Source organism: Crocuta crocuta, unplaced genomic scaffold, assembly GCF_008692635.1.
Source record: "Crocuta crocuta isolate KB4526 unplaced genomic scaffold, BGI_CrCroc_1.0 scaffold330, whole genome shotgun sequence".
NCBI classification, from domain to species: Eukaryota; Metazoa; Chordata; class Mammalia; order Carnivora; family Hyaenidae; genus Crocuta; species Crocuta crocuta.
Window position 1 is genome coordinate 3,147,389 of NW_027530521.1, and position 27,084 is coordinate 3,174,472.

A 27,084-nucleotide genomic window follows, 5' to 3' on the forward strand; every position below is an offset into this window, starting at 1 on the left:
CCCATGGCAGACATCACTAATCAATTACAGCACTCCTTGCCGATCAACCCAGAAGGGACCTCGGGATGCTCTGGGCCCAGAGCTTTAGCAGGTGCTATCACGGGGCGGAGTTGGCACTAATAGGAAATCCTACTTACCATTCCTGCTCTAGTCCAGCCTAGTTTTCTCTGCTGCAGCCCCCAGTCTCCTTGACGGTCCTGGAACATACCATCTTGTTCCCACCTAGGTGCCTTTGCTGGCCCCTCTGCCCGGTGCACTCCCCTCCTCCCATCCCATGGCTGGGGGCTCTCACGCTCCACTCTCAACGGCTCCTCCTCAAAGAGAAGTCCTCCCTGACGACTCGGTCTGAAGCGGCTGCACCCCTTTCCCTCCGCAATGCTGCTCTGCCGCCAATCTTGTAGGTATTTATAATCATCACCCCAGCATCTCCAAGCCTAGAACAATCTCCAGCATCATGTAGGTGCTCAGTGAATATGTGTGGAGTGATTTCCATCAGTCCTTAACAACCCAGACCCCCTTTCACTCACATGCACACACACGCACACACACGCACACCAAGGACAGTAGAGGTGATGCCTCAGCTGGGCCGCCCTCTGGACCCCACCCCTAGTTCTGAGGGACCCATCCCCTAGTTTTGAGGGTGCTCCCTCGATGCCAGCAGCCCCTGGGGAGGGGCAGGTGGGCAGCACTGCTGGGGAAATTAAGCCTCTGTGATCTCCACGCCTTCATCCACAAATGGGGATGGGTTTGGGAAATGGGGATGGGTTTGTTCCGGTGGCTCGATTTCAGACCTGAGGCGGGTTGAGGAGGGCATCGAGGGGACAGGAGGGCTGCTCCCGGGCCTTGGCTCACCCTGGTCCGTGCCCAGTTCATGTGTCAGGGTAGAAGGTGCATCCTGGCCAGGGGCCCAGAAACCCTGCCCCCCCCCGTAAAAGGGGGTGCTAGAACAAGTCGACGCTTGTCAAACCCTGTGACTGGAGACCCCCCAGAAGGGGCTCCCACTGCCGCTATCCCGCCATGGATTTCAGATCTGCAGACTCAAGACAAGGCAGGAAGTTTTCACGAAGCCGGCGACCTCCGTGTAAAGCCCTGCCCCTCCTGTCCTGTCCTGCCCGAGAAAGGGGCAGGTCCTCATTCCGTGAAATACTGGGATGGGATCCTCACGCCCCGACAGGAAGAGGCCATCAACCAGATGCAGATGTCAGTCCTGACTTCTTAAGAAAAAATTTTATTGGTAAAGGAAATGAAGTCTGGGACCGTCCCCCGGTGCTCTGCTGAGGTGCCACAAACAATGAGGCATTTTCCACGACACAAAGAAGAATTAAACCGCCCCAGGACTCTTTTTTTTAATTTTTTAATTTTTTTTTTTTTTTTTTTTTGCTTTTGTCTGTTTCCTATTTTGGGTTTCCTTTGAAAAAGTGGTTTTGCTGCTTTATAAAGTTTGATGATCTCTGAAGGATCTGTCTCCAAGACCCCGTTCCCAGGGTCTCTGAGCACTTGATTCCTCTTTTCCCATCTCAGCCTCTGCTCTGCTCAGACTTTTCTCCAGCTCAGGGCTGTGCGTGTGCCCCAGGTGTGCGGAGCTGGGCTGACGCATCCTGAGGGCCCAGGACAGCTCTGCCCAGCGAGGCCCTGCATGGTGGTCCGCCAGTGGCCTCCAGGCCCTCACCCACACGCTCCTTCCAGGGCTCCTCAGTGCCATGTTTTGCACATTTTGCAAAAAAAAAAAAAAAAAAAAGGTCAAAATAACAACATTTGAGGTACATTTGTCATGTATGCCATATGGCCTGGGCTGGGGGCAGTTGTACAAGCCCCAGGTTTAGCCTCCTTCAGAGAGACCCAGTGTCTTGTTCAAGGTCACATAGCAAGGAAAGGTGCAAAGCTAGTTCTTAGAGGTCTTTTCTCCCAGCAGCGCCTGCCATGTAGAAAGTTCAAGGACCCTCTGGCAGCCTGTCCAGGATGTGAGAAACTAAACCTGTCTCCAGTTTACTCCCCCTGGGCTCCTGACCCCTGGATGTTGAGCCCTGGGGCAACCCCACACAGACAAGCATGTTGTGATGCCCCCCATATTCCCCCGTGGAAACTGAGGCTCAGGGAGCTTACGTGAGCGCCCGTGATCACCCAAGGGGTCCTAAGCAGACAAGACGGGAAAATCGCCCACATCCAGCCCAAGTGCAGCCTCTTTCTTTGTGTAGGCCCCCAAGTCATGGCCATGGGTCCCTGCCCACAGGGCATGCAGCTGGCCTCTCTGGAGACAGCCTGCCCGAGCCCCATCTTGCCAAAGAAGAAAGCACCAGGCCACCGAGGCCAGGAGCCGATGGGAGGGGCTGGATAAAACCTGGGCCGAACCTTGGGGCCACTCTGAGACAGTAAGGGACCTGAGCACAGGGGACTGAGGCTGCCGGGATGTGCAGGGTATGGGGGCGTCAGAGGGGACAGGCCTAGCGCCGGGGGGCTGCTCGGCAGCTCAGCCGGGCTCTATCATCTCACTGATTACCTCACACACACAGAGGATTTATCTCTGTCACTTGTGTGCTGTGTGTGTGCTGACCGGTTCTGGGATTCCCAGGAATCTCAGAGGCCCCAAGGTGCCCGGAGCAGCCCCGTCAGCAGGCTGGGGGCCGCCTGCACATCCCCTCTCCCTCCCTCAGATCTATCAGCCTCTCCTCCAGCCCCAGGAAGCTATTTTACGAACCCAGCCCATGCCCAGTGATAATGCCGCCTGACTTCCTTGAATGGCTGGGTTTGGTGGGCAGGCCACCCGAGAAGTCATCCTGTCCCCTGCTGAGCTCCATGGTCCCCATGGCACCTCCTTCTGGGAGTTCCTTCTGTGGCCTGGGACTGGCTCGTTCTGAAGGGCGGGGGGGAACAAAGGTCAAAGTAACATCTACTCCTCCACCGAAGACAGACCCTAACTTCCAACCCTAACTTACGATCACCTTCAGCTTTATGTCATATCAGGTTCCGCCTTACACACACACTTCCTGCTCTCCACCCTGCAGGACCCAGATCAGGGAGTCTCTCTCTGTGAAGACGGGTCCACACCCCCCATCAGTCCCCACCCTGGGTTCCAGCAGCACATGATACGTCCTCTATGTCATCTGCACGTTCATCGTCTCCACTGGACTGTCTTCCACGAGAGCTGAGGAGCGCTTCCTTTTTTTTTTTTTCCTGAGGAGCCCTTCCTTAAAAGCCAGCAGCTTTTACTGTACATCAGAAACAAAGTGTCCAGGGAGGAAGAGAAGGGCGTCGTAACAATAATCACAGAGCCGCCCCGCCCCCAAAAGGAGCTGGGCATCTGGCGAAGCCTGTCACAAGCTGCAGCGCATTCCGTGGTTACCGTTACCTCCTGGAGGAATTGAGGCCCAGAGAGATGAAGCCACTTGTCTAAGGTCACCCAGCCAGGAAGTGGCTGCATCTTCAGGGAAGTGCTGGTGAGGCCTGCCTGGTCACAGAGGACAGAAGACGCCCCAGCCTGGAGGCCTGCCTGGTGGAGACCTTCAATGCTTGTTTGGAGAAATATGGGCAAGCAGCGGACCAGTCTCCAGGCACAGCCTCGGGCAGGAGGCAGACGGCAACATATTTGCAGATCCCCAACTTCACTCTGAGCTAAAGGAAATGTGTGTGTGTGTGTGTGTGTGTTTTAAGTTCATTTATTTTTGAGAGAAAAAGAGAAAGCCAGTGGGGAAGGCGCAGAGAGAGAGGGAGAGAGAGATAATCCCAAGCAGGCTCCACGCTGTCAACACAGATCCAGATCCAGGGCTTGATCCATGAACTGTGAGATCACAGAGCCAGAGACAGAACCAAGAGTTGGATGCTTAACCGACCAAGCCACCCAGGGAGCCCCAAGGAAGAGTCTTTTAAAAAGCATAAAATATGGGCAGCTTGGGTGGCTCAATCAGTTAAGCGTCTGACTTTGGCTCAGGTCATGATCTCACGGTTCGTGGGTTTGAGCCCCGCGTCAGGCTCTCTACTGTCAGCACAGAGCCTGCTTTGGATCTTCTGTTGCCCTGTCTCTCTGCCCCACTGCTCCCCCCAAATAAATAAACATTTTAAAAAGTTATAAAAACTAAATAAGATTTATAAAAAGCATAAAATATGGTGCATGCCATGCAGGAGTTTATCCCCAGAAGGCCAATTGTGCTTGTACTTCGGATTCTATCTCCAAGGCTAACCGTAGAGTGTGTCTGCCCCTCTCTCTTCGCACATCCTCTGAATGGTGCTGAGTGCCTAATGGAGGCAGTTAAAAAACCAAAACATCATATTATGTCAATAAACATCAACAGACACACAATCTCCCAGTGGGACAGTAGCCCGTGGAAAAGCAGCCGCTACCAAGGGAGAAGAGACAGACACACACGTGTGTGTGTGTGTGTGTGTGTGTGTGTGTGTGTGTGTGGCTCAGACTNCGCACATCCTCTGAATGGTGCTGAGTGCCTAATGGAGGCAGTTAAAAAACCAAAACATCATATTATGTCAATAAACATCAACAGACACACAATCTCCCAGTGGGACAGTAGCCTGTGGAAAAGCAGCCGCTACCAAGGGAGAAGAGACAGACACACACACGTGTGTGTGTGTGTGTGTGTGTGTGTGTGTGTGTGTGGCTCAGACTCCAACTACCGACTCTGCAAGGGGAGGCATTTTAACTGCGTTTGTAGAACAGATGTCTTGTTATTTTTTAAGGATGGGATAGGTATTTACCGATTACTTTTCCACCTTTTAAAAAAAAATTTTAAAAATTTAAAGTAGGCTCCATGACAAACGCAGGGCTTGAGCTCACGACCCCACGATTAAGAGCCACACGCTCTACTGACTGGGCCAGCCAGGCACCCCGTATGATTCCATTATATGAAATACCCCGGATAGGTCGATGCTTGGAGGGAGAAGGCAGATGGACCGACGAGCTGGGGGAGAGGAGAGGCTGACCGTTTTACCGGGTGAGAGGTCTGACTTTGGAATGATGGACGTTTTGTGAACCAGACAGGTGGCTGCACACACTGGGAATGAGCTGAATGGCACCGATTCCTTCACTTTAGAACGGTCCATTTTAGGGGCGCTTGGCTGGCTCAGTCGGTAAAGCGTGTGACTCTCAATCTCGGGGTAGTAATTTTGAGCACCATGTTGGGTGTAGGGAGTACTTAAAAATGAAATCATTAAAAAAATAAAATGGTTCATTTTATGTTACATGAATTTCACCTCAATAAAATTCCTTAAAATAATTTCTTTTAGTGCTTTAAAAATCCCAATGATAAAAGGCGTGATATAGAGTGAAGCGCTGGATAATGAGTCGGGAACCTGGGTCTTCTCTCCCTTCTGATTCTGGGACTCAAAGCAATCACTTTTGTGTGCTCTCAGCCTCAGTTTCCCCTTATAGAGCGGAGCCTTGGCAGGCTGTGTGAGGCCCAGCAGGTGCTAGTCGGGACGGTGATTTTGACAGTGCAACCGTTCTAAGCAGACATTTGTTTATGGAGGATTCTCAGGCCAGTTACTGTGCTGTGCAGTTTTCGCTGTTCATCACCTTTATTCCTCATAAAGAACCCATTTTACAGAAGAGAAGCCTGAGGCTTAAAGACATGTAAAGTGCAGCCAGATTTCAAGCCCTGGCTGCTCTAACCACAATACCACATCGCCTCCCCACAAGCATGCTGTTACCCTTGTTCAGGACAGCTGGCGGGTGCCAGACCTGCCGCATCTCGAGATAAGCACCAAGCACCAACCCACTCCAGATCCACGAATCCGCCTTGGCTGCACCCCAGTGTTCAATACTGAGCAAGAAGTGGGGTCATTCTGCTCCCCATCTCACCAACCAGCCGCATCTATGGTCCTGGGGCTTTTTGCTTCTCAAATGGCTTCATTCTTATTTCTTGGCATCCATTGATATGAATTTCCTTGAGAGCAAACTCTATGCTCGGATCCTTTTGTTACCAAAACAAATTATCACCTTTTTAAAAAAATTTTAATGTTTGTTTATTTTTGAGAGAGAGAGAGAGACAGAGCATGAGCAGGGAGGGGCAGAGAGAGAGGGAGACACAGAATCTGAAGCAGCTCCAGGCTCTGAGCTGTCAGCACAGAGCCCGAAGCGGGGTTCGAACCCACGAATCGTGAGATCATAACCGGAGCCGAAACCAAGAGTCTGACTGACGCTTAACCGACAGAGCCACCCAGGCGCCCCATTATCAGACACTCTTTATGTGCCAGTTGCCGCACTGGGTTCTGGGAATATAGAACTGAATAGACTTTTGCCCCCAGTTTCAAAGAATTGGCCGTGAAGATGAATGAGAAAATAAATAAGTATTCTCAGTGTTATAAACTCAGTGATTGATGTCTGCTCAGGGTTATGCTGAGTATGTGTCAGAGGAACTCATGGGAAACTCAGCATCGCATAGTGTTAAGAAGGTAGGTCTAGGGGCGTCTCGGTTGCATGTCTGACTCTTGATCAGGTCATGATTTCATGCTTTGTGAGATCGAGCCCCGCATCTGTTAGTGTGGGGCCTGCTTGGGATTCTCTCTCTCCCTCTCTCTCTCTTCTCTCTCATGTTCTCTCTCTCTCTCAAAATAAATAAATAAACAAACATTAAAAAAAAGAAGATAGATCTGGTTCAAATCCTGCTTATACCACAGCTGAGCTGTGTGACCTTGGGCAAGTCACCTAACATCTCTGTGCCTCATTTGTGTAATGAAACTAATTGTACCTGCCTTAAAGGGTTGTGCTATGGATTAAATATCTGAGGATAAATGAACATGTGACGTGCTGAGAACAAGGCCTGCTACATGGCCATTGCCATGTGATTAGCGCCAGCTATTATTATGACCAGTCTCTTGCCAGCATAAGTTGTCAGCCTGAGAAGCAGTTAAGGTATGAAGTTCAAGAAAGACGTACCACGATAGCTCTGAATGCCAAACTAACTCAGGCCTGTTTTCCAGTGAAAGCCCATGTGGAAATGCACGTCTTGTAGGAAGAAGGGCAATTACAATGATCACTAACTAGAAAATTACAAAGATATAATCCAGAAGACTGTCCGCAAACTGAGATCCGTTGAGAAGTGAGAATATCCATTTCCAAGAAACGTTATATCCCCATCCCTGTGTAGCTGCCAGGCCCCGGGGAGTAATTTCATGTTCAAATTGCTTTTTAATCCCGCGAGACTGCACCCTCCCCAACCCCCCCGCGGTCCCCAGAGGATGTATTTGGACAATTTCCCCTGCTTCTATGCTGCAGAAAAATGTGAAAGCCTCAGAGCAGGCAATGATCCACAGCATCCCCTTTCTAGAAGGACAGGTGAAATGAACAGGAAGCCTGTGGGCTGCTGTTGCCTTGGCGATCCTTATATATAAAAAGGTGTAGTGTTTTCGGGTCAGTTTTCAGTCTCCTCTCCTATCTGGGGTCTGCCCACCATCACAGCTTTTCTCTGGATCCAGTTCAGGAACGCCCAACCCTAGGGCAGGAGGAGCAGGGAGTGGAGGTTTCCAGTGCTCCCTTCTGCCTCTTCTAACTGTACGACCTTGGTCAATTTACTTCACCCCTCTGAGCCTCAGTACCCTCATCTGTAAAATGGAAATAATGTTGCTTTTCTCATTTTTTTTTTTTGGAGGTTTTTTTGCAGGAGCAATAAAAATTCAAGCAAAGCACCTGGCACATAGTGAGAGCTTAAAAACCAAAATTCCAAACAAAGCTTCCTGAATTGTTTACATGAAACCTAAAGAACAGTTCTCCCCTGGGCCCTATTCCCGCTTCGGACCTTCAGGAGGCTGCCTCCTGGGACCACGACCCAGGGTCAAGCATCTAGAGGACCTCTCCAGCTCCAGAGTCTGGGTCTTCCAATGTGGACCCCCATGGAGGCACCCTCGATTTAACAGCCACATCCAGGCCCCATCAGCTGTCCCTTGGCACCACGGCTCCGCACGCCACTGCATGCTCCCCTCTGTGCCCCAGGGACCCCACCAGCCTCAATTTACAGAAAGGGAAACTGATGCCCCAGGGCACCGAGTGACTGGTCTATGGCTCCCTGGCCAGTAGGTGGCGCAGCCAACACCCAAACAGGTGCGAATGCCAAACACTTGAATCCACTGGACTGTGTCCCCAGCATGAGTCATTCTGATGATGCCCTCGGGATACTCACAATATTTACTATATCCCCTTGCATATGACCATCTCATTCCTCCTTAGTCTATATCCCACCTGAACTATTCGCTACTGAATCTTATTCTTTCAAATGACTTAAACCACTTTTTTAATTCATTTTATTTTGAGAGAGAGAGCAAGAGAGAGAGCATGTGCAAATGAGGGAGAGGGGCAGAGAAAGAGACAGAAAGAGAGGGAGAGAGAGAGAATCTTAAGCAGGCTCCACACTCAGCATGGAGCCCAACATGGGGCTCGATCTTATGACCCTGGGATCATGACCTGGGTCAAAATCAAGGGTCAGACGCTCCACCAACTGAGCCACCCGGGCGCCCTCCCAACTCATTTTTTAAAAATTTTTAATGTTTATTTTTGAGACAGAGAGACAGAGAGACAGGGGAGGGGCAGAGAGACAAAGAGATACAGAAGCAGAAGCAAGGCTCCAGGCTCTGTGCTGTCAGTACAGAGTCTGATGCGGGGCTTGAACTCACAAGCCATGAGATCATGACCTGAGCCGAAGTCGGATGCTTAACCAACTGAGCCACCCAGGCGCCCCCCAACTAATTTTTTTAAAACCTATCCTTGTCTTAAGTAATGCTAGCTTAAGACCACGGGTGTGATGTGTTAAGTATATTTTATCAGATACTCATTTAATCACTATAAAACCATTAACACGAAAAGCCTGCGGGCTCACAAGAGTCCCACCCCAAATCATCTGGCCCATCACATGCTGCTGGGGGTGCACGTGCTTCCTGTCGCTCTGGAAGTGTGGAAGGGACTGGCCTCCCGAAGCCACTTAGATCTGCCAAAGACCCCTTAGACGATGTGGCCAATGTTCTGGGCATGTTGGATGGAGACTCGGTGGGGCCAGGACGTGTTCTTCCGGCCTCAACACAAGTTAGACAGATTTTTATAGTGGGATGAGGTGCATGAAAGGAACAGCCTGGACACATTTCCATGGACACCCGAGCAGGTCTAAGGGTGTGTCACGGGGAACACCGCAGGGGTGGTTAAGCAGCTACACGTCCTGGGAAAAGCTCCAGATCTTGGAAACCCACCCCAGACCCCCGGGCAGGCCTAGTGCAAGTTTAACGGACTCAGGCGTGCTAGGAACGAGGCAGGCAAACCCAGAACAGCGTCCTACTTTCCTTGAAATGAGATAAGTGCTCTACATCCAACAGGCACTTAATCATTGCTTACGAACGACCTAAGTCGAACTTCATAACGTACAACAGCCCTTTAAAGGAGGGAGGTGTGCTGGGTTGAACACCGTCCCCTCAAAATTCATGATCTTCATCGGGACCTCGGACTGTGGCCTTATTTGCAGAAAGGGTCTTGGCAGATAGGAAGAGGTCCCTACATCCAAGGATCGCATCCTTATAAGAGGAGAGAACACACAGGAAAATAGACACAGAAGGAAGGTGGCCATGTGAAGATGGTGTGTGGGGGGGGAAGGGGGGGACCCCAAATGGCCAGCAAGTGCTTGAAGCCGGAAGAGGCAGGAAGTGAGTCTTCCCTAGAGCCTGGGGCGGGGAGGGTGGCCCTGCCGGTGCTTTGATTTCAGATTTCTGGTCTCCAGAAATGTAACAGATTATATTTCTGTTGTTCCAAGGCGCTCAGTTTGTAAGTAATTTGTTACAGCAGCCTAGGAAACCAATACAGAAGCAAGTCTCAAGGTCCAGAGAGGCCAAGCGACTGAGCTGAGGTCCCACAGTGAGTTAATCTCCAGAACTCAAGCCTCCCAGCGAGGGGCTGGGGTGGGGGGTGGGGGGGCTGATCTTATCTTATGGGGACTGTAGCTTCTCAGAAACAGCAGCCAGAACCCCAGGGAGGCATCCAAATACCTCCTCTAACCCATCCCTAATTCAATACTGGGAAAACCCTGAGACATGTGCCTCGGTGGAAGCAACTTTGCTTTTGTTAACTTCTGCATCACAGAGAGCTGTGAAAAGTGGCCAGAGGCCACCTGTCATTAGCTAAAGTCTCTGGGTAGGTTCTCACGAGCTTTCCAGACAGATCCGAGGCTCCCATTTACAGCTGGCTTCTTACCTTGCCAAGGAGCCCCACCCAGGCAGTGATCAGACCCGATCTTTACGAAAAGCAATAACCAGCACGATTTCTTTGGTATGGACAACAGCCTGTGATTCAGGGGACCTGCTCTCACCACCAAGATGCCAGACAGGCGCTCCTGATGCATGCCCCCAGGGCGGCACAGTTCTGCTGAGAACACAGCCCCCGTCAGGGGAAGGTCGATTATTTTTCCATAGTCCGGAGGCTGGGCTTGCTGCCCACCTCACTTAAACACCCTGCTAGCTCTAACCTCCGTCCCAGAAATCAACAGGGGAGGGGAGTGAAGAGGCTCTCGTGCTTTCACCTCTTCCTCCTCCCTCCTGCCTCCCCCCCCTTCCTGCCTCAGAAATGCAGTCCACTTATTGTTTTAGGCTGGGATTTTTAAATGCCTTTGGACTTGAAAGAAAAATTGCAATCCAAACCGTAAAGATAAACACAGCACTGCAGGCATAGCTACCAGAGAGGAGCTCTGAAACCTCAGATTGCGAAAGATCAGCCATCCCCTGCACATGGGGCCGCAAATACTCGTTCAGGGACCCTGAAGGGCTAGGCTCAGTGCTGACGCATCCTCTCCTCCCTTTCATCTGCAGATATTTGTTGAGCTCTTCTATCCATGTGGCCCCTGATTGTGGCCCTAAGTGAATTTGACATCTAGAAGCAGAAAGAGGCAAGGAGGCAGAGTGAAGATGAATAACAATGTAATCTGATAAAGACCAAACAGACGGCCTCTGGGTTGGCAACATTCTATTCTTATTTTTTTTTTAATTTTTAATGTTTTATTTATTTCTGAGAGAGAGAGAGAGAGAGAGAGCAGGGGAGGGTCAGAGAGAGAGGGAGACACAGAATGTGAAGACGGGCTCCAGGCTCTGAGCTGTCAGCACAGAGCCCAACGCGGGCCTCGAACCCACAAACCGTGAGATCATGACCTGAGTCGAAGTCGGATGCTTAAACGACAGAACCACCCAGACGCCCCTCTATTCTTATTTTCAAGGCTTACTAAATGCAGCTCAAACTTGCATCTAAGCTGGGAGAATACTGTTGGAAAGGAATTCTGATGTACGAAGGGTGATGGAGGAGGAATCTTTCTTCTTTCTCCAAAGCTGAGTTCATCATTTCTCTGCCCCCCTCCAGCTAGCTGTTTCCCCAACCTCTGAATTCCCATCGGTTTTCTTAGCAGCCGGTCCCCTAGGTGCCTCAGCTCCAAGACTCAGAGACATCGTCATTTCTGCCCTTGCACCATCCAATTCATTCCTGAGCCCTATAGAATCTTCCCATTGCCTCCTGTATCTGCCCCTGGTCTCTACCCCAGGGTCCCGGCCCTCTGGAGATCTGCACCATCTATTGCTCGGACTTCTGCGGTAGCCAAGTTGTTCTGTCTCTCAACACTTTCAGTCCATCCTCTAACCCTATCAGGGCAAGATCTCCAGACCGCTGATCTGATTCAAAACCTTCAAAGCCTTCCTAAGGTTGAACAATTAAACCCAAGCTCGGCATTCAAGGACTTCCATCCTCTGACCCCAATCCATCTTTCCAACTTAATATTTCACTACCCCTCTGCATGTTCCCAGGGTTACCACCGAAGGGGATCTTTCCTTCTTTGCTGAAAGTATACACCCCATGCTGTTCCACATCACACCCATGCTGTTCCACGTCCAGGCCCTGGCAGATGATACACTAACCCCACAAGCTGGAATGCCTCCCTTCCACCCCCAGTCCTTAGCTCCACCTCAGTAAAGGCTTTCTCCACTCCCTCCCACTTTTACCCCTGAAAAGCCTCTCCTTGTGGATTACGCTTCTGACACCATTCATACCCTACTTTGTGCGACAGTCTGTATTCACTCTCTTTATTTTCTTAGGCTGAGTCCCTAGGGGGCAGAAGTGTGGTTTTAGAGACCAGTGAAACCCTGTTAATGCCTAGCAGGGCCTGGAAAACAGAACACTCAGGTGGTGGGTGCTACATATAATCACTTCTACTGTTTATCTCCCCACTCCTGTCCCCACACTGTCCCCTTCCATCAAGGGGCTAGAGTGCCCCTTTTCCATAGCAGCTCAATGTGAAAAATATCGACGTTATTTATACCAGTGTTTTACAGTCGTGTTAAACAATATTAAAAATAATAAAACAACGACAGTAATAACACAAACAGGTCCAAGCCGAGTTGGGGAAAGGCTTCCCTAGCAAAGCCGTCAGTATACAAAGCCCTCCTTCATTTCCTCATCTTTCTTGTTATTTGAGGGACCAGTATGGACAGACTGAGGTTTCCTATCTCCCAGTGAGGGGTCCTAGGGTTCCCCTGCCAATCTGTAGACACCCCCAGCCACCTCTGCCCCAGGTTCAAGTCCACCCTGACAGAAGCAAGGCGCGCGTGTGTGTGTGCACTCGCCCGCGTGGGCGCAATGCCCACCCCAAGCAGATCCTTCCAGGGGAGAGGTCCTGACTTCTGTCTCCAGACTCCCCCCTTCACCCTGTAATCCATTCTCCATGCAGCGGCCAGAAACACTTGTTTAAAATGCAAATTAGAACCCTGAGCTCCTCTGGCTTAAACCCTCTGAAGGGTTCTCACTGCACTTAGAATAAACTCAGAACTCTTCAAAGGCCTGCAGCCTCCTCCCCAGTGTTCTTTATNCACAGCTCAGCACTTTGCATCTGCTGTTCCCTCTTCTGGAGAGGGTCTCCCTCCCGCCCCGTGCTTCCAAACACCTCCTTTCTTGGCTTCTCTACCCCTGAGGGACCTTTCCCCCCTCCTAATGAGACAGCTCCCAGACCTCAAGGGGTACTCAAGCAGAAAAGGAGGGGGGCGGGGGAATCTTTTTTCAACACTTTACCGGGTGCCAAGAATGAATTATCATCAGGGCTTTTCAATCTAAAGCTGGCTGCTGGGACAGGGTTCAAATCCCACTCTGACCTCGCACCGGCTGTGTCATCTGGGCAAGTGACTCCATCTTGCTGCGTCTTGGTTTTGCCCCACGAACAAAACAGAAACGAAGCCAGAAGCTCATCTTTGGATGGGCACAAATGAACATGACCTCATAAATGAGGCATCGCCCTTGAAGGGCCCCGGGCACTCTCAGCAAGCACTGCGGGCTCCAGAGGACGCCTAGCAGACCAGGGCTTTCTGCAGCTCCCTGTGCCCTGGGCCTTGCTCAGAAAGAGCACGGGGCACCCAGGCCGCTCGGCAGACCTCATCCCTCCACCCAGGCGACTTCCTTCCCTCACAGCCACACCAGAGGCTGGGTGGGCGGCTCAGGTCCGCACAGGTGCAAACAGGCTCTCAGAACTGGACTGGGGCCAGAGGCTGGGGTGGGGGTGGGTCTGGCTCCAGGTCACGTGGCAGGAAGAGGCCAAGCCAGCATCCAATCCAGATTTACTGGAAGCCTCCTGCTTTGTCCACCAATCCAGGCACTGGTAGCCCCTGGAATGCACCTTCGAGAGGTATCCTGCCTGCTCCAAGCCCAGCTCTGCTCTCCACAGACCTCTTTCCCACCCTGGCCGGGGACTTCTGAAGCTTTACCACGAAATGGGGAGGAGCCCCCTCCAGGCAGAGCCACACCACATGTACAAACCTTCTGTGGGGTGGAAAGCTGGAGTGTCTAAAGCCTGGCACCCCGGGAGGTGGCCTGGCCCAGCTCTTTCCTTCAGATAAATAAGCACCAATTGCCCTGCTTCCTGAAGGCAGCCCAGAAGGCCCAGGGAGGTTGAATGACACTCCCACGGCCACTCAGGGGGCAGTCGGGGCACTTGGGTGCCTCTGTGTGGCTGTGTCATTCTAGAACCGCCTTGATGATGCTCTACAGGGAGATATGGGGGCTTTGAGCAGGTCAGAGAGTCCCCCAAGGTCACGGGGAAACTGGAGCTGGGCTTCAAGCCAGCTTCCTCTCATCCCCTGCACTCAGCCACCACCCCGAGGCCCCCTGACTCATGGGGACACTTCATTTTCTCCACCATCCTGCACCCATCCCAGAAGCCATCGTGCCTTCTGCAGACGCCACATGTATACTCTTTTACTCCCTGGGAATTTACTGGACACCTTCTGCATACCCAGCTCTATGCTAGGACACACACACATTAGGTAACAAGGCCAATGCGAGGGCTCACGCCACACCGAGAGCCATGCGTGAGCAGACAAATAATAAGAAAGACTGTGGGTTGTCCCAAGTTCTGTGGAGGAAGCAAAAAGGGGCTGCAGAGAAGAACGGCAATCTACTAGTTTCGTTCAGAGAAAGGCTTTCCGAGAACGTGACATTCAGCTTATCGTTTTCGCTGATAATTTGGAAATTGTCAGGCAATCAGAGAGAACACTCCAGTGAACCTCTGTGTGGCAATCACCAGGCCTCAACGATCTGCCATTCCAATTCTGATGCTATTTTAAAATGAATCCCTAAGCGCCTGTAGTTTAAAAACTGTCAGATGGGGGGTGGGGCTAGAAGATCTGAAGTCTGGCCACCGCCCTTAACTTGTGGTGGGACCTTGGGCTGTGGTCAGGCTCCTGCAGCCTCCACGATCGATCCCCATGTCCCAGGCTGGGTGCCCGCGTGGCAGAGAGCCACGGGGCCTTCAGGAAGTCTGCTTTCCCCCCAGAAGACAGCCTTCCTGGCAGACACTGTACCTCCATGGGGGGCAGGGGGAGCTCTGTAATTAGCCTTGATTTATGCTCTGACCCACGGCCCGAGGAGTTCCTGCCTGTACCCAGGCCCAGCCCTGGGAATCACCCCTCTCAGGGAGGGGCCACAAGCGGCCTGTGGTTATCTGTGGCCCAGGTGGGCAGACCAGGGCCCTGCAAACAGGTGTCATCAGGAATCCTGCTTGGCAGCCCAGGAAGAGGCTCTTTGGGAAGATTGGGCACAAATGCCCATTGAGCAAAGCTCCCTGACACGGCACAAATACAAGGGGATTTAGTTCAGTCCGGAAAAGCCCTGGAGAGGTGGCTGGCTCCCCCAAATAGAAGGGCTCAGCAACCCTCCAGGCCAGGCCTCTTGATGTCGATGGGCTTTCACTCTTAGCGTATGTATTAAGCTGGAGGCTGAGATACCCAAACCTGAACCGGAAGGGGCTCCAATCCCAGATGTGCCAGGTCCATGAGCTCTGGGGCCCCCGGCAGCTCCTTTCCCCTGTCTGAACCTTAGTTTCTCCTCCATCAAAATGGGCCAACGTTGTAATCCCTGCACAGTCATCCTGAAGATCAGGATCCAAAAATGAGTCCCAGGGAAAAACCGTTCTGGTGGTGAAGAGCGCGCAGCCCCCAGACACCTGCTACGCCTTCTGATACAGGCAGTGGACGGCCTGGGGTTCAGATCCTGACCCTGCCACCTGCTGACTGTGACCTTGGGCAAGGTTCTTCATTCTCCCTGCCTGGTCTCCCTCTTCTGCGGGAAGGAAATAACCGTAGCAGCTGCCTCGGGGGTTTTTGTGACCACACAGATCATAGAGGGCACAGAATAACCCTGACCGTGGTTCTCCACGCGGTGCCTCCTGCCCACCGGGGGGGCTGTGGAGAGCTCACCACTGTTCTCCACCACGGGGAGGGGACTTGTGGGATTGAAATGAGATGGAGTGGGGGCTGGAGATCCCTAAGGAAAGGAGGCCCTGGCTGATCTAATAAAACTGCTAGAGCGGAGGTTGGTGCCGTGTGGTGGTTGTGCTGTTTGGGCCACGGGTGTGGGACGGGCAAGGGCAGCGGGGTGGGGTGCCCGACGGGCTCTTGGGGCTGAGAAAATCGCTCTGCCCACCAGACAAGTTTAGTGTGCTCTTCAAGGGCACCAGGGTTCAGAGGGGTCTGGGGCAAGGCTGGGGAATACTCCCCAGGGCCCCTGGGGAGGGGGCCGCAGGGCCTACAGCCTCACAAGGCTTCCATTGTTCACTCGGGGCACTGGCAGCCCCCACAGTGGCCCAGGCCCTGGGCAAGAACAAAAACCAAGGGGGGGGAGGGGGGAGGAGGGGCAGGCGTGGCTGAGACAGAGCCTGAGGGAGGGNTGCATGGGCCCCCTCCTCAATTCAACAAGGAGGGACGTGAGAGACTGGAAAAGCAGAAGGCGGCCAGGCCGGGACAGGGCTGAATAAAAGTCCTTTATTTGTCTTAATATCCCTTAAACGCACAAACTTGAAACCCTAAACCCTCCTTCTTTATTTCTTTTGGATGTGGCTGTGTCTGGCAGACCTTCTCCCTCTTGCCTGAGCTCCTGACCAAAATTATACCAGTTTCCTGTTTAAAATTCTCCAATTCCACGAGCTTCTGAGATGCTCAGCATCAGCTCCGGGACAGCTGGGGGCGGGGCGCGGGGCACTGCCCGAGAGAGTCTGGACTCCAGCTATAAGGCGGGCACCAGATCGAGGGCCCCCCGGTGTGGCTTGGCCAGGGTTTGGGACGGATGGGGGAGGGATACAGTAGTGGTCAGGCTGGGGAAGGGGATGTTCTGGAACTTTCCCGAGACTATATCCTTGTTCTGCTACTCTCCAGCTGCGTGACCTTGGGCAAGCCACCTAATCCCCCCCAGTCTTGCTTTCCCCATCTGTAAAATGAGGCCAGCAATGATAGTATCATATCAAAAGGCTGTTTGGAGCTTTAAATGGAAGATGCATGGAAACCCGCTCACAATAGTGGCTGCCCAGCTGGAGGACTGAGTAAGGGACAGCCCGCATTATGATGCTAATGATGGCGCCATATTTGGAGTAATCCTCAACCCTGGAGTGATTTCCCAAGAGTGCTGTAGGAGAGGGAAGTGTGCACCTCTGACCCTCTTCAGTGACAGCCAGCAACTGAGCACAGATGAGGAGGGCTGGCCTGAAGAGCCTTTCCTGAACGGTGTTCAGATGTTAATAAGGACCCTGGCCAAAAAAAAAAAAAAAAAGGCTCTGCCATCAGCGAAGTCTGGGAAATGCTGGCTTAACCCCAGGTTAAATAGGGTCTTTTGCGTAGGCCTTTTCAGAGCCCTTATTTGACCCAGTGTACATCCTTTTTTTTTTAATGTTTTATTTGTTTCTGAGAGAGAGAGAGAGAGACAGCGTGAGCAGGGGAGGGTCAGAGAGAGAGGGAGACAATCTAAAGCAGGCTCCAGGCTCTGAGCTAGCTGTCAGCCCAGAGCCCGACATGGGGCTCAAACCCATGAACCGCGAGATCATGACCCGAGCTGAAGTCAAGACGCTCAACCGACTGAGCCACCCAGTCGCCCCTGAACCAGTGTACATCTTGAAACTTCAGAAAAATTCACATTCACATTGGTCCCTAAAACATTCTGTGGCACAACTGTTTAGGGCCGAGGGTTACTGTTCTTTGCCAGCCAGTTAGGGGAAGGCCGATGGGAGTATCACTCACTCACTTATCTTCACTGTCCTGTCTTCCTGAACCCCAGCCCCTCCTTCATTCATCTGCACCTCACAAACCACTCCTGAACCTCATCCCATCAGGCCCTGAATGAGGCACAGGCTGATGAAGTGATGAATCTGGCTCAGAAACAGTCCCTAATAATCCCTAGTCTCATTGGGGAGGCACTGCAGCAGTGCACCCTCCCTCCTCCATTTTCATTTCTTTCAGATGCTCAGATCCAAAACCTCCTAGTCACTATCCTTCTTGTCCCCCATCCCTCACGTCTGTTAGCAAGTCCTACCAGACTGACCCCAAGATACATCCCCTGTCCAACTACTGCTCGCCGTTTCTAATGACTACTGCACTAGTCCCAGCCCCCATCATCTCCTTCCTGGATGCCTGCTCCATCTTCTAAAGCCTCCCTCCTTCACTGACTTGTACACAAGTCACTCTGCGACTCGCTATTCTTCAGTCATGCCGGTTCCCTTTCAGACCTCACCCCAGGGCCTTTGCACTTGCTGGTCCCTCTGCCTGAAATACTCTTTCCCTGGAAATTCCCACAGATGTTAGGAATCTGCTGAATTGTCCACCTCCTCATTGAGGCCTTCCCTGATCCCCCTTCCCACGGTAGCCCCCCATCCCACCCTGTCACTACCACATTTCCTGCCCGTTTCCTTCACAGAGTTGTCTCCATTTAGACATTTTTGTCTAATTTTGTATTGCATCTGTTTTGTCTAATTTTGTATTGCATCTGTTCCCTCATTTATTCTCTCTCTCTTCACTCTGGATGGTAAGAAGCTCCATGAGGACAGGGGTTTCGTCTGTGTGGTTTTAGTCTCAGTACATGGAACGGTGCCCATCCCTGGTAGGTGTTCTAGAATATTCTCCGGAAGGATGAATGAAGGAGAATGTTCAGTAGAGAGTGGTAGGGACAGTCATGGGGGTGTCACCAAGGTCCCTAGTACTAATCGGACCAGGAAAAGACTCCCCGGCACCATCACCCCCAGGTCCATCACTCTGAAGGGCAGATCTGAACTCGTCACCACCGCAGCCTCCTGTCACCCCATCTGCACCGCGTCCCCGCGCCGCCCACCCTGCCCCAGCCACACCGGCACCTTAGGTTCCCCGGGCCGGTCCCCATCCTCACAGCAGCCGCTCCTGTGCTGGGACCACTTGCTCCTCGCGGGCCCACCGGAGGGAGAAGAGCTTGACATCCGGCAGGTGCTGCTCCCCGGCCCCCAGGCCCGTGGTTGGCAGTAGTAATGCTTCCGAGGCCTGCCCGGACGTCATTCTGCCCAAGTTCAAATCCACGCCCCATTGCCCACCCAGGAAACGTGAGCCAGATGACTTCTCTAGACCACAACTTCCCCCTCTGCAGCATGGGCATAATGATGGTCCTGCCTCCGCTCACTCATCCATTCTGCCCAACAGCAGAGCAGGGGGCCAGCCGCAGGACACCAGGTGGGAGGCCACTGCTCCAGTCCACGTGAGCCACGGTGGCCGCCTGTGGCACGCGGGTGTGCAGACCCGACATACGCCAAGCCTCCAGAAAGCCCACGCTGAGTAAATGCCACCTCCTTCCTCCTGTCCCTGGGGCCCGAGCCCCCATGTCATGCTCTAGGAGCAGGGAGAAAGGCGGACTCTTTCCAGACCCCCTGGAAGAGCCTGTTTTACTTCCTGGAATCGGATTCGTTCCCAGGTGGTTTGGGACCTTAGGATGTGTGGCTGTGGGGCGCACCCATTTTCTTGGTGGGGATGCACGGGGCCACCTCCGTGCCCTGAGCCCACTTGACCCCAGATCTGCCACCGCCGGTGCGTTTGCAGCTTGTGGCCACAGCCTGTTACAGGCACTGCCCACCACAGACCCCGGGCGCGGGGTGGGGGGAGGGCGAGGCTGCACGTGCACCTGTAAGTCCTCCTACGTGCCCTCCAACGCCCTCGGGCGCCCCTCCCTCGCCTCTTCTGCATCGCACTACGTCTCACTCATCTGTCTCGGGGTCCAGGGCACCCTTGTATCGCCAGCGCTTACAGGACCGCCCGCTGAGAACTCCCAGGATGGCAAGGAGGAGGAGGGAACGGAGGCTCCTAGTTTTTGCTAATTTATTTTGACAGCTGTAATTCCATGTTAATTATTTATGCTCATGCTTCAGAGTTCACTGGCAAATGACCAGACGTGTGTGTTTTGCGCAGTGGAGAAGGCACGGAACAAGAGATTCGTTTTCAGCGTTTACGGGTTTTTTGCTGATTTGCGGGAAATGGATCTGGGGGTCCTCTGCCCCCACCCCCATCCCTGGGGGCTCTTCCACCATCACGGATGAATTATTCTATTTTCGCACCGTGGAGGCAGGAAACAAGGGCCCAGAGCTCGGGGCCCCATGGGCTGGCTAAGCCTCCGTCCCTGCTCCTGGCTGGGCTGGTCCTCCCTACACTGCCACCACCATCTGGGGTGTGGCCTGCTCACAGGGCCCACAGTGGAACCCGAATGTCAGGGTAGGGGACATGTTGGTGACAACTGGTCTTGCCCCCTCGTGGTGTGGGCATTAGGGGAATAGTGACCAGAACAGGACAGGGACAGCCTTGTCACACAGCAGCAAGCACAACGCAGACCTGCTGTCTCCAAGCTGGCACGAACCCATCGCCCCTCCTCTGTCTGCCCCCCGCACGCCCCTCCTCTGTCTGCCCCTCTCCCCCCGCCGCCCCACCATGCTCCTGCCCTGGCTGGTAGATTAGAGCAACACCAGGGCACTTGTTAACATGCATATTCCTGGGGGCGCCTGGGTGGCTCAGTCAGTTAAGCATCCAACTTCCGCTCAGGTCACCATCTCACGGTTCATGAGTTCGAGCCCCGCGTCGGGTGAGCACGAGTCCTGCTCTGGGTGAGCCCCACTTCTCTCTCTCTCTCTCTCTGCCTTTGTAGGATTCTCTGTCTTTGCCTCTCGCTCACTTGTGCTCTCATTCTCTCAAAAAAAAAACAAAACAATGATAACAACAAAAAACCCATGCATATTCCAGAGCCCGAGCCTGAGGCTGCAAGCAAGCGGTCATGGTCATTCGTGGGACACGGGCACTTCGTCAGGGCCGTGGCTGGTGGCTTCCTCATGTTTCCAGCTTTGAGGGTGCCAAGGGCACCCCCTGCCCCCCAACATCCACATCCTATATCAGTTACCACGGGACCTGCAATTCTACCACTGCAGTGCCTCCCTCCGGGCCAAGCATCACCCTCATGTACCCCACGCGGGCACCCCGGAGTCGTTCCCCAAGGCCGCAAGGGGTCCTGCGTTACAACCCTCATGTCCACTGAGGGCACAGCGCTATCGCGCATCTGATCGCTCCCAACGACACAGGAAGGCAGACAAAGCAAGTCTCACTGTTCATTTTACAGACAAGAAACCCCCGGCTCCAAAAAGTGGACATCTCCAAAGGCACGTGGCCACTGAGGTCACAAACCCAACTCTGCACATTCAAGCCCCACTGGACCCTGATGGGGGTGGGTGTCAGGAGACAGGAGGGGAGAGGCGAGGCGGAAGGGCTGGGTGAGTGGGCAGGGGTGAGAGGAGGAGAGGCTCTGCTGGGGCCACCATGGCCGCCATTGTTTTCCTCCCCACTGTGGCAGCTTGGGAGGTCTATTCATTCATTCACTCATCCATTCATTCATTCATTCATTCACTCACCCATTCCTCACTCACTGCTTCCCGTGGTGGCTGGTTTGTACCAGAAGGCCTGCCAGTGGTCCGCTATTTTACAGACTGACTGTGTGAACTTGGCTATTGGGGGGGGTGGGGGGAGCGGGTGAAACTGACCTCTCAGGCTTGATGGGAAGGGTCTTTAACTTCCCTCCTGCATGTAAAAGTGCCTAGTACAGCACCAACCCCAGTATGTGATCTCAGCTACAGCTTTCCAAGAGGGGCAGACCCCTGGCTGTTTGCTCCTTGTTCCCCGGTGTCCCATTCTACAGATGAAGAAACTGAGGCTCTATCAGGTTAGGTAGCTCCACATTTCAGCCACTGGCAGAGCCAGAATTTGAACCCTGTATCTCCCTGAGTGCACCTCCTGAGTCCTTAATGCTAACCCCCACTCTGATCTCTGTGCACACACACACATGCACACACACACACACACACACACACACGCACGCACGAAGCCCTAGATTGTTTGGGCTTTATTTAACTCTAGGAAACACTCAAGGGGCTGAAGCTGGAGAGGGCTGCAATTTCTCAAACAAAACTTGACTGTGGCTCTTTCCCTTTCTTCCTCTCGCTGTGCATCAAGAGGCGGCCCTGGCTCAAGCCCACAAGATGGGGCGCCAGGGGAAGGGGCCCTCTTCTCCCTCTTCTGACGGCTAGCGTCCGTCCCTGGACCACGCAATCAGGGCTCAAGGATTAATGGACAGGGCTCCTTCTTCCGAGTCCCACCCGCTGACAGATCGCCTCATTCCTCCCCCTACCCCGCTCCTGAACCTTGCAGGGAAAAAACACAGGCGGCTTGCTTATCTTAGTGTGGGGTTGCCGTGGAAACTGCATCCCCGTGAGATGCACTGTCATAACATTTCAGCGCTATTCCGAGCCCTTAAAGACACAGCTGCCTCCTCCCCTTCGGGGCCTCTGGCCACGAGCGGCTGTCGGAAGCTCAGGGAGGGGGCGGGAGGCCAAGAACCAGGAGGAGCCTGGCCTCCGAAATGTCGGCCCTCATCCTTCTAGGGCTTGAGATCAACTGGTGCCTGGAAAGTGAGGGCGAGGGCTTAGAGAACATTCTTCAAGTGGCTGCTGGGCCAGGCAAGGGCTCCTCTTGGGTTTGTGACGAAACTCACCAGCACCCCCACAAAGTTGGCATTATTATGACCCACATTACAGAAGGAAGAGTGGAGGCTCGTGCAGGTGAGGTCACTGCAGTGGACTCTCTTGGTGCTCCAGGGCTCATCACCCTGGTTTTAGGACTCAAAGTCTCAGGGCGCCTGGGGGCTCCATCGGTTGAGCTCCCGACTCTTGATTTCGACTCAAGTCATGATCCCAGGGTCATAGGATCAAGCCCCACGTTGGGCTCCAAGCTGAGCACTGAATGTGGAGCCTGCTTAAGATTCTCTGTCTCTCTGTCTCTCTCTCTCAGCGCCTGGGTGGCTCAGTCGGTTGGGTGTCTGACTTCAGCTCAGGACATGATCTCAGGTCATGATCTCGTGGGTTCAAGCCCTGCATCAGGCTCTGTGCTGACAGCTCAGAGCCTAGAGCCTGCTTCAGATTCTGTGTCTCCCTCTCTCTCTGTCCCTCACCAGCCTGCACTCTGTCTCTCTCTCAAAAATAAATAAACATTTAAAAAATTAAAAAAAAATTTTTCACTCTCTCTCTCTGTCCCTCTCCCCAACTCAAGCCCCCTCTCTTGCTTTCTCTCTCCTCTCCCCACAAAAAAAAATACTCAAAGTCTCACACGCCCAGAAACCTCTGTCCCAGCAGAGAGCTCTCTGAGTGTTCTGGAAGTGTCCTGAGCCACGGAGGCCCTGACCCAGGCCCTGCCTCTAGTGGGGCTGGCTCTGAGCTAGCCTGTGGAGCTGAGCTGAAGCCGCCCTCTGCGGCTGGCTTGGCACCCTCGCCTTCCTGAGCAGCGACCCCAGGAGCAGATCCCTAATGCTCACTTGTCTACAATCCTCCTTGCAGGCTCTGCTCTTGCGACTGCTGGCCTCAGGGCACACAGCAGGCCGGGCTGGGCTCCCCTCACGTCCACACCCCCCATAAAGCCCGGACTGCCAGCCACACTGAAACACTGCCTTTCCCCACAGCCACGTCCCTTGCAACCTCAGGGCCTTGGCACGCGCTACTCATCCACACTCCGTTCGAGGCTTCCTTCCCAGACTCCTTCCCCAAACAGAGTTGACCGAGCTGTCAGCCACCAGAAGGGGCTCAGCAGGGTCCAGGGTTATCCCCATGTCTGCATCACTCCAAGGCTCCACCAAAGCCCCACTCAGGAGAGGACGTGTCTTGTGTCCCAGAGCCGGCTGAGACCCTCCGTCCCCGCACCCCCACGCCCCACTCAGGGGCTGTTGCGAGTTGCTACAGACACCATGGGGGCGAATTAAAGCACACTGAGGCAGCCCCTGCTCTGTGACAAGCAGTCAGCAGAGCAGAACCATGGTCCTTCCCACAGGGCCCGACCTGCTCTCCCCGACCACCTCCCCACCTCCCGCCACACACCCCCGCTGAGTCCCCTCCAGTCCTGGGGCCAGCCCTCCCTGCCCACACTCCCCTTTGCCAGCAGCTCTTTCCCAAAGCAGCTCTGGGCATGGGCCCTCCCTTCCTCAGGTCTCTGCTTACATGTCCCCTCAGACAGGCGTCTGACTTCTCTCTCAGCCTCCCCACCATCGCTCACAGATTTTCCCACCACCTTAAATATATATTTATTGATACACAACCAGTATATGAGCTAATAATAAATATAGAGTTAATTACATGCATACAATTAAGTATATAATATTTACATAACATATAAATCAATTCATATTGACTACGTACTATGTCTGTTGTTCTCACTAGAGTGTAAAGGGCAACACGGAGGGACTTTGTCCACTGCTATCACCCCAGTATCCAGAACAGTGTCTAAGAACATTGTAAGCACTCAATGAATATTTCCGAATGAATGCATGAAATGCTAGCCCCTCAATGACTGCAGGAAAACACTCCTCTGACGTAAGCACTGTCACAAATTGAAGCTCGCTTGGGAGGAATGACTTGCCCAAGGCTGCACAGCCAAGGGCAGAGGGCACCACCCTGAGCCCCACAGCCCTGGGGCCTGACTGCTGGCCTTGACCTTGAACCTCCAGCAATGCCACACTCTGCATGCCGTTCGGTGCCAGTCCCCTCTTTCCGGAGCGAACGCCCAGACCTTGGTGACCCACTCCTCTGTAGCTGGGATGCACTGGAGACCACGAGGAGGAGACAGTCCCCAGAAGAGGTGGCTGGGCTGCCTCCGTGCCCATGAGGAAGAGGTGGGGCCATGGCAGCACACGTCACAAACACACCCACACACCAGCTCCTTGGTTTGTGCCAGGGGCTCTAGCCTCCCCACGCTGGGGTCCAGCTCGAAGCTCTCTAGCCTCTTCAGGGACCCAGCTTGTCCACTACTGATTAAACACATGAGCCAAACTGTGCAAAAGTGTGAGTGGAAATTATGATGATGTGTTTCAGGCATATGTCCCTCTTTCCCCCAAAACGTGGGAGGAGCAGGGGCTAAATGTGATTATTCCCATTGCTTGGGGTCCAGACCCGGGCTGGGGTCTCTCAGAGGCCGCCCCTCAACCAGGCTTCATTTCTTGCAGTGGGGACCCGAGCAGACTTCATTCTCTGAGAGCCCGGAGAAGGGTCTCTCCCCCTGTGAACAGCCACTCGCAGTCTCACTTTACAGAGGAACAAGCTGAGGCTCACAGAGAGAGAACACAGGGTTCAAAACCCCACGACAGCCCCTTCTGGGGTATCTCACTCTGCTGGACCAGGTTCCTTGGACGTCTGTCATCCCATCTCCTTTTCTGTTCTCCTATAGCTCAGAGCAAGCATGCGTGCACACGCGTGCACACACACGCACACGCGCGCACACAGCAGACAGACGCACCTTCCCTGGACCCTCAGAGCCCAGCAGTGACGTCACTGCCTGGGTGACTGACTAGAAGCTGTGTCTGCGATGTCGGAGGTCTTAGGCTCAGGGACAGAATGAAGACGCCCTCCGAGGGGTGTCTTCTGACAGCCTGGGAAACCCCACGAGCCCCTGTCCCCTGGTGTACAACCTAGCATCCCTCAGGCCCCCAAACCACTCAGAAAGGGGCACGGGCCTGGGGCAAGGGCTCCCGAAGGAGTCTTTCGGCTCCACGGAGCCCGCACCGTCCCACAAAAGCAAGGACTGGAAGGAGGTGGGCGGAGCTACGTGCTGAACACAGACTATTATTGTTTTTCCTCTTCCAATGCTTGCGGTGTCCTGCTGACCGACTAGGAAAATAAAAATTCATTCCCTACTGATCTGGGGTCTTTTTTTTCTTTCCATTCCACAAATACCACACTTCTGGGTTGGTGGCACAGAATTCACCCAGGCCCTTCTCCCCGGTGAGCATGACTGATCTTGCAGCCTCCTGGAGGGCACATCGGTCTCTGCCTGCCACTCCCCAGGACCCACAGACCTTCACCGCTCGCCGAGGCCAGCCCTGCTTTTGTCTCACAGGATTCCCCCAAGCCCCCTGCAAGGTATCACTGCCAGCCTTTGTCACATGAGGAGACGGAAGCTCAGAGAAGTTGAATAACTTGTCGTAGGCCACACAGCAAGTTCACGAAGGAGCAGCTATATCCTCAGCAGCCAGCAAAGCTAACAGAGCTATTTTCCTACCAGAAGGCTCTAATCTGGACAATTTAATCCCAGTGTTGGCTTCAGTTGTGAAGAGCCCTGTAAAATTGGACTGGGGGGTCACTATTGCATTCCTCAGCCGGTGGCTTATTTCTGTGGGGAAGTGAGAACCTCAGCTTCTCTGACGAACTCTCCTCTGCCTCATGTAAATATTCGTCAGCTGTGAAAGGAATTCATTGATGAATTCAGGCAACGTTCCCTTCTCCCTGCATGAATGAATCCAGCGACTGTCGTGCGGGTGTTATTGTATGATTCCTGCAAGGGGAAAACCCACACGTCTTTCTTTGCTGTTCATCCACGTCTCCGATGCTCCGCGGGGCTCTAACAGAAGGCTGAAGAGAAAGACCCTCCGCCACCCAGGACCGCGGGGCTCCTGTGGTTCGCCCCGCACGCTGTGCCCGGGCGCCCCACACAGCCTTGTCTGCAGAAACCAAAGGCAGCCACACGTAAGGGTTCCCCCTCTGACTTGGCCCCTCTCTTCCTCCGAGCAGTGGGGAGGACACAAGTGCAAGATCAACTCTGACATGAGACCTCCTTAGTCCCAACCCCTTCTTCAAGGACAGCAGAAACAAAGCCACCATCGAGAGGCCCCCAGCTCTCCAAAATGGCAGCCACTAGCCACGTGTGGCTATTTAAATTTAATTAATAAAACAAAGAAAAGCAAATTGCCAGTCACCCTTTGTCACACTGGCCACATTTTTATTTATTTATTTATTTTGAGAGAGAGATCAGGGGAGGGGCAAAGAGATAGGGAGAGAGAGAATCCCAAGCTGATTCCAAGCTGACAGCATAGAGCCCGACGTGGGGCTTGAACCCATGAGCTGTGAGGTCATGACCCGAGCCGAAACCAAGAGTCAGAAGCTTAACTGACTGAGCACCCCCAGGTGCCCCCACACTAGCCACACTTTAAGTATTCAAGGCGGCAAGTGGCTCTCCTACTGGTCAGCACAGCACGTACAGGACATCTCTGTCCTCACGGAACGTTCCATGGAACAGTGCAGCCATCAGAGCTGCTGAGGCTGTGGCTGACCCTCCTCCAGTGATCATGTCCATCTGGGGTTCGGGCTAATCCCTGGCCGCCCTGCTCTCCGAGAGCCTCGACTTGCCAACTGTTCAGAGAGGGTCTCTGGGCCCTCGGGCGACTCATGGAGAAAGAGGTAGAGCAAAGGTATCCGCAGCCAGCTCCTGAGTCCACACCCTGGATTCTCTAGCGCTTCTCTA

The 27,084-nt window shown here is 53.4% G+C and overlaps 1 protein-coding gene across 2 annotated transcripts in view; it reads right to left on the reverse strand.

Annotated features, from left to right (window-relative positions):
* Positions 1-27,084, reverse strand: part of TSPAN18 (tetraspanin 18) — a 172,487-nt gene that overhangs the window by 88,600 nt on the left and 56,803 nt on the right. The window lies entirely within an intron of this gene.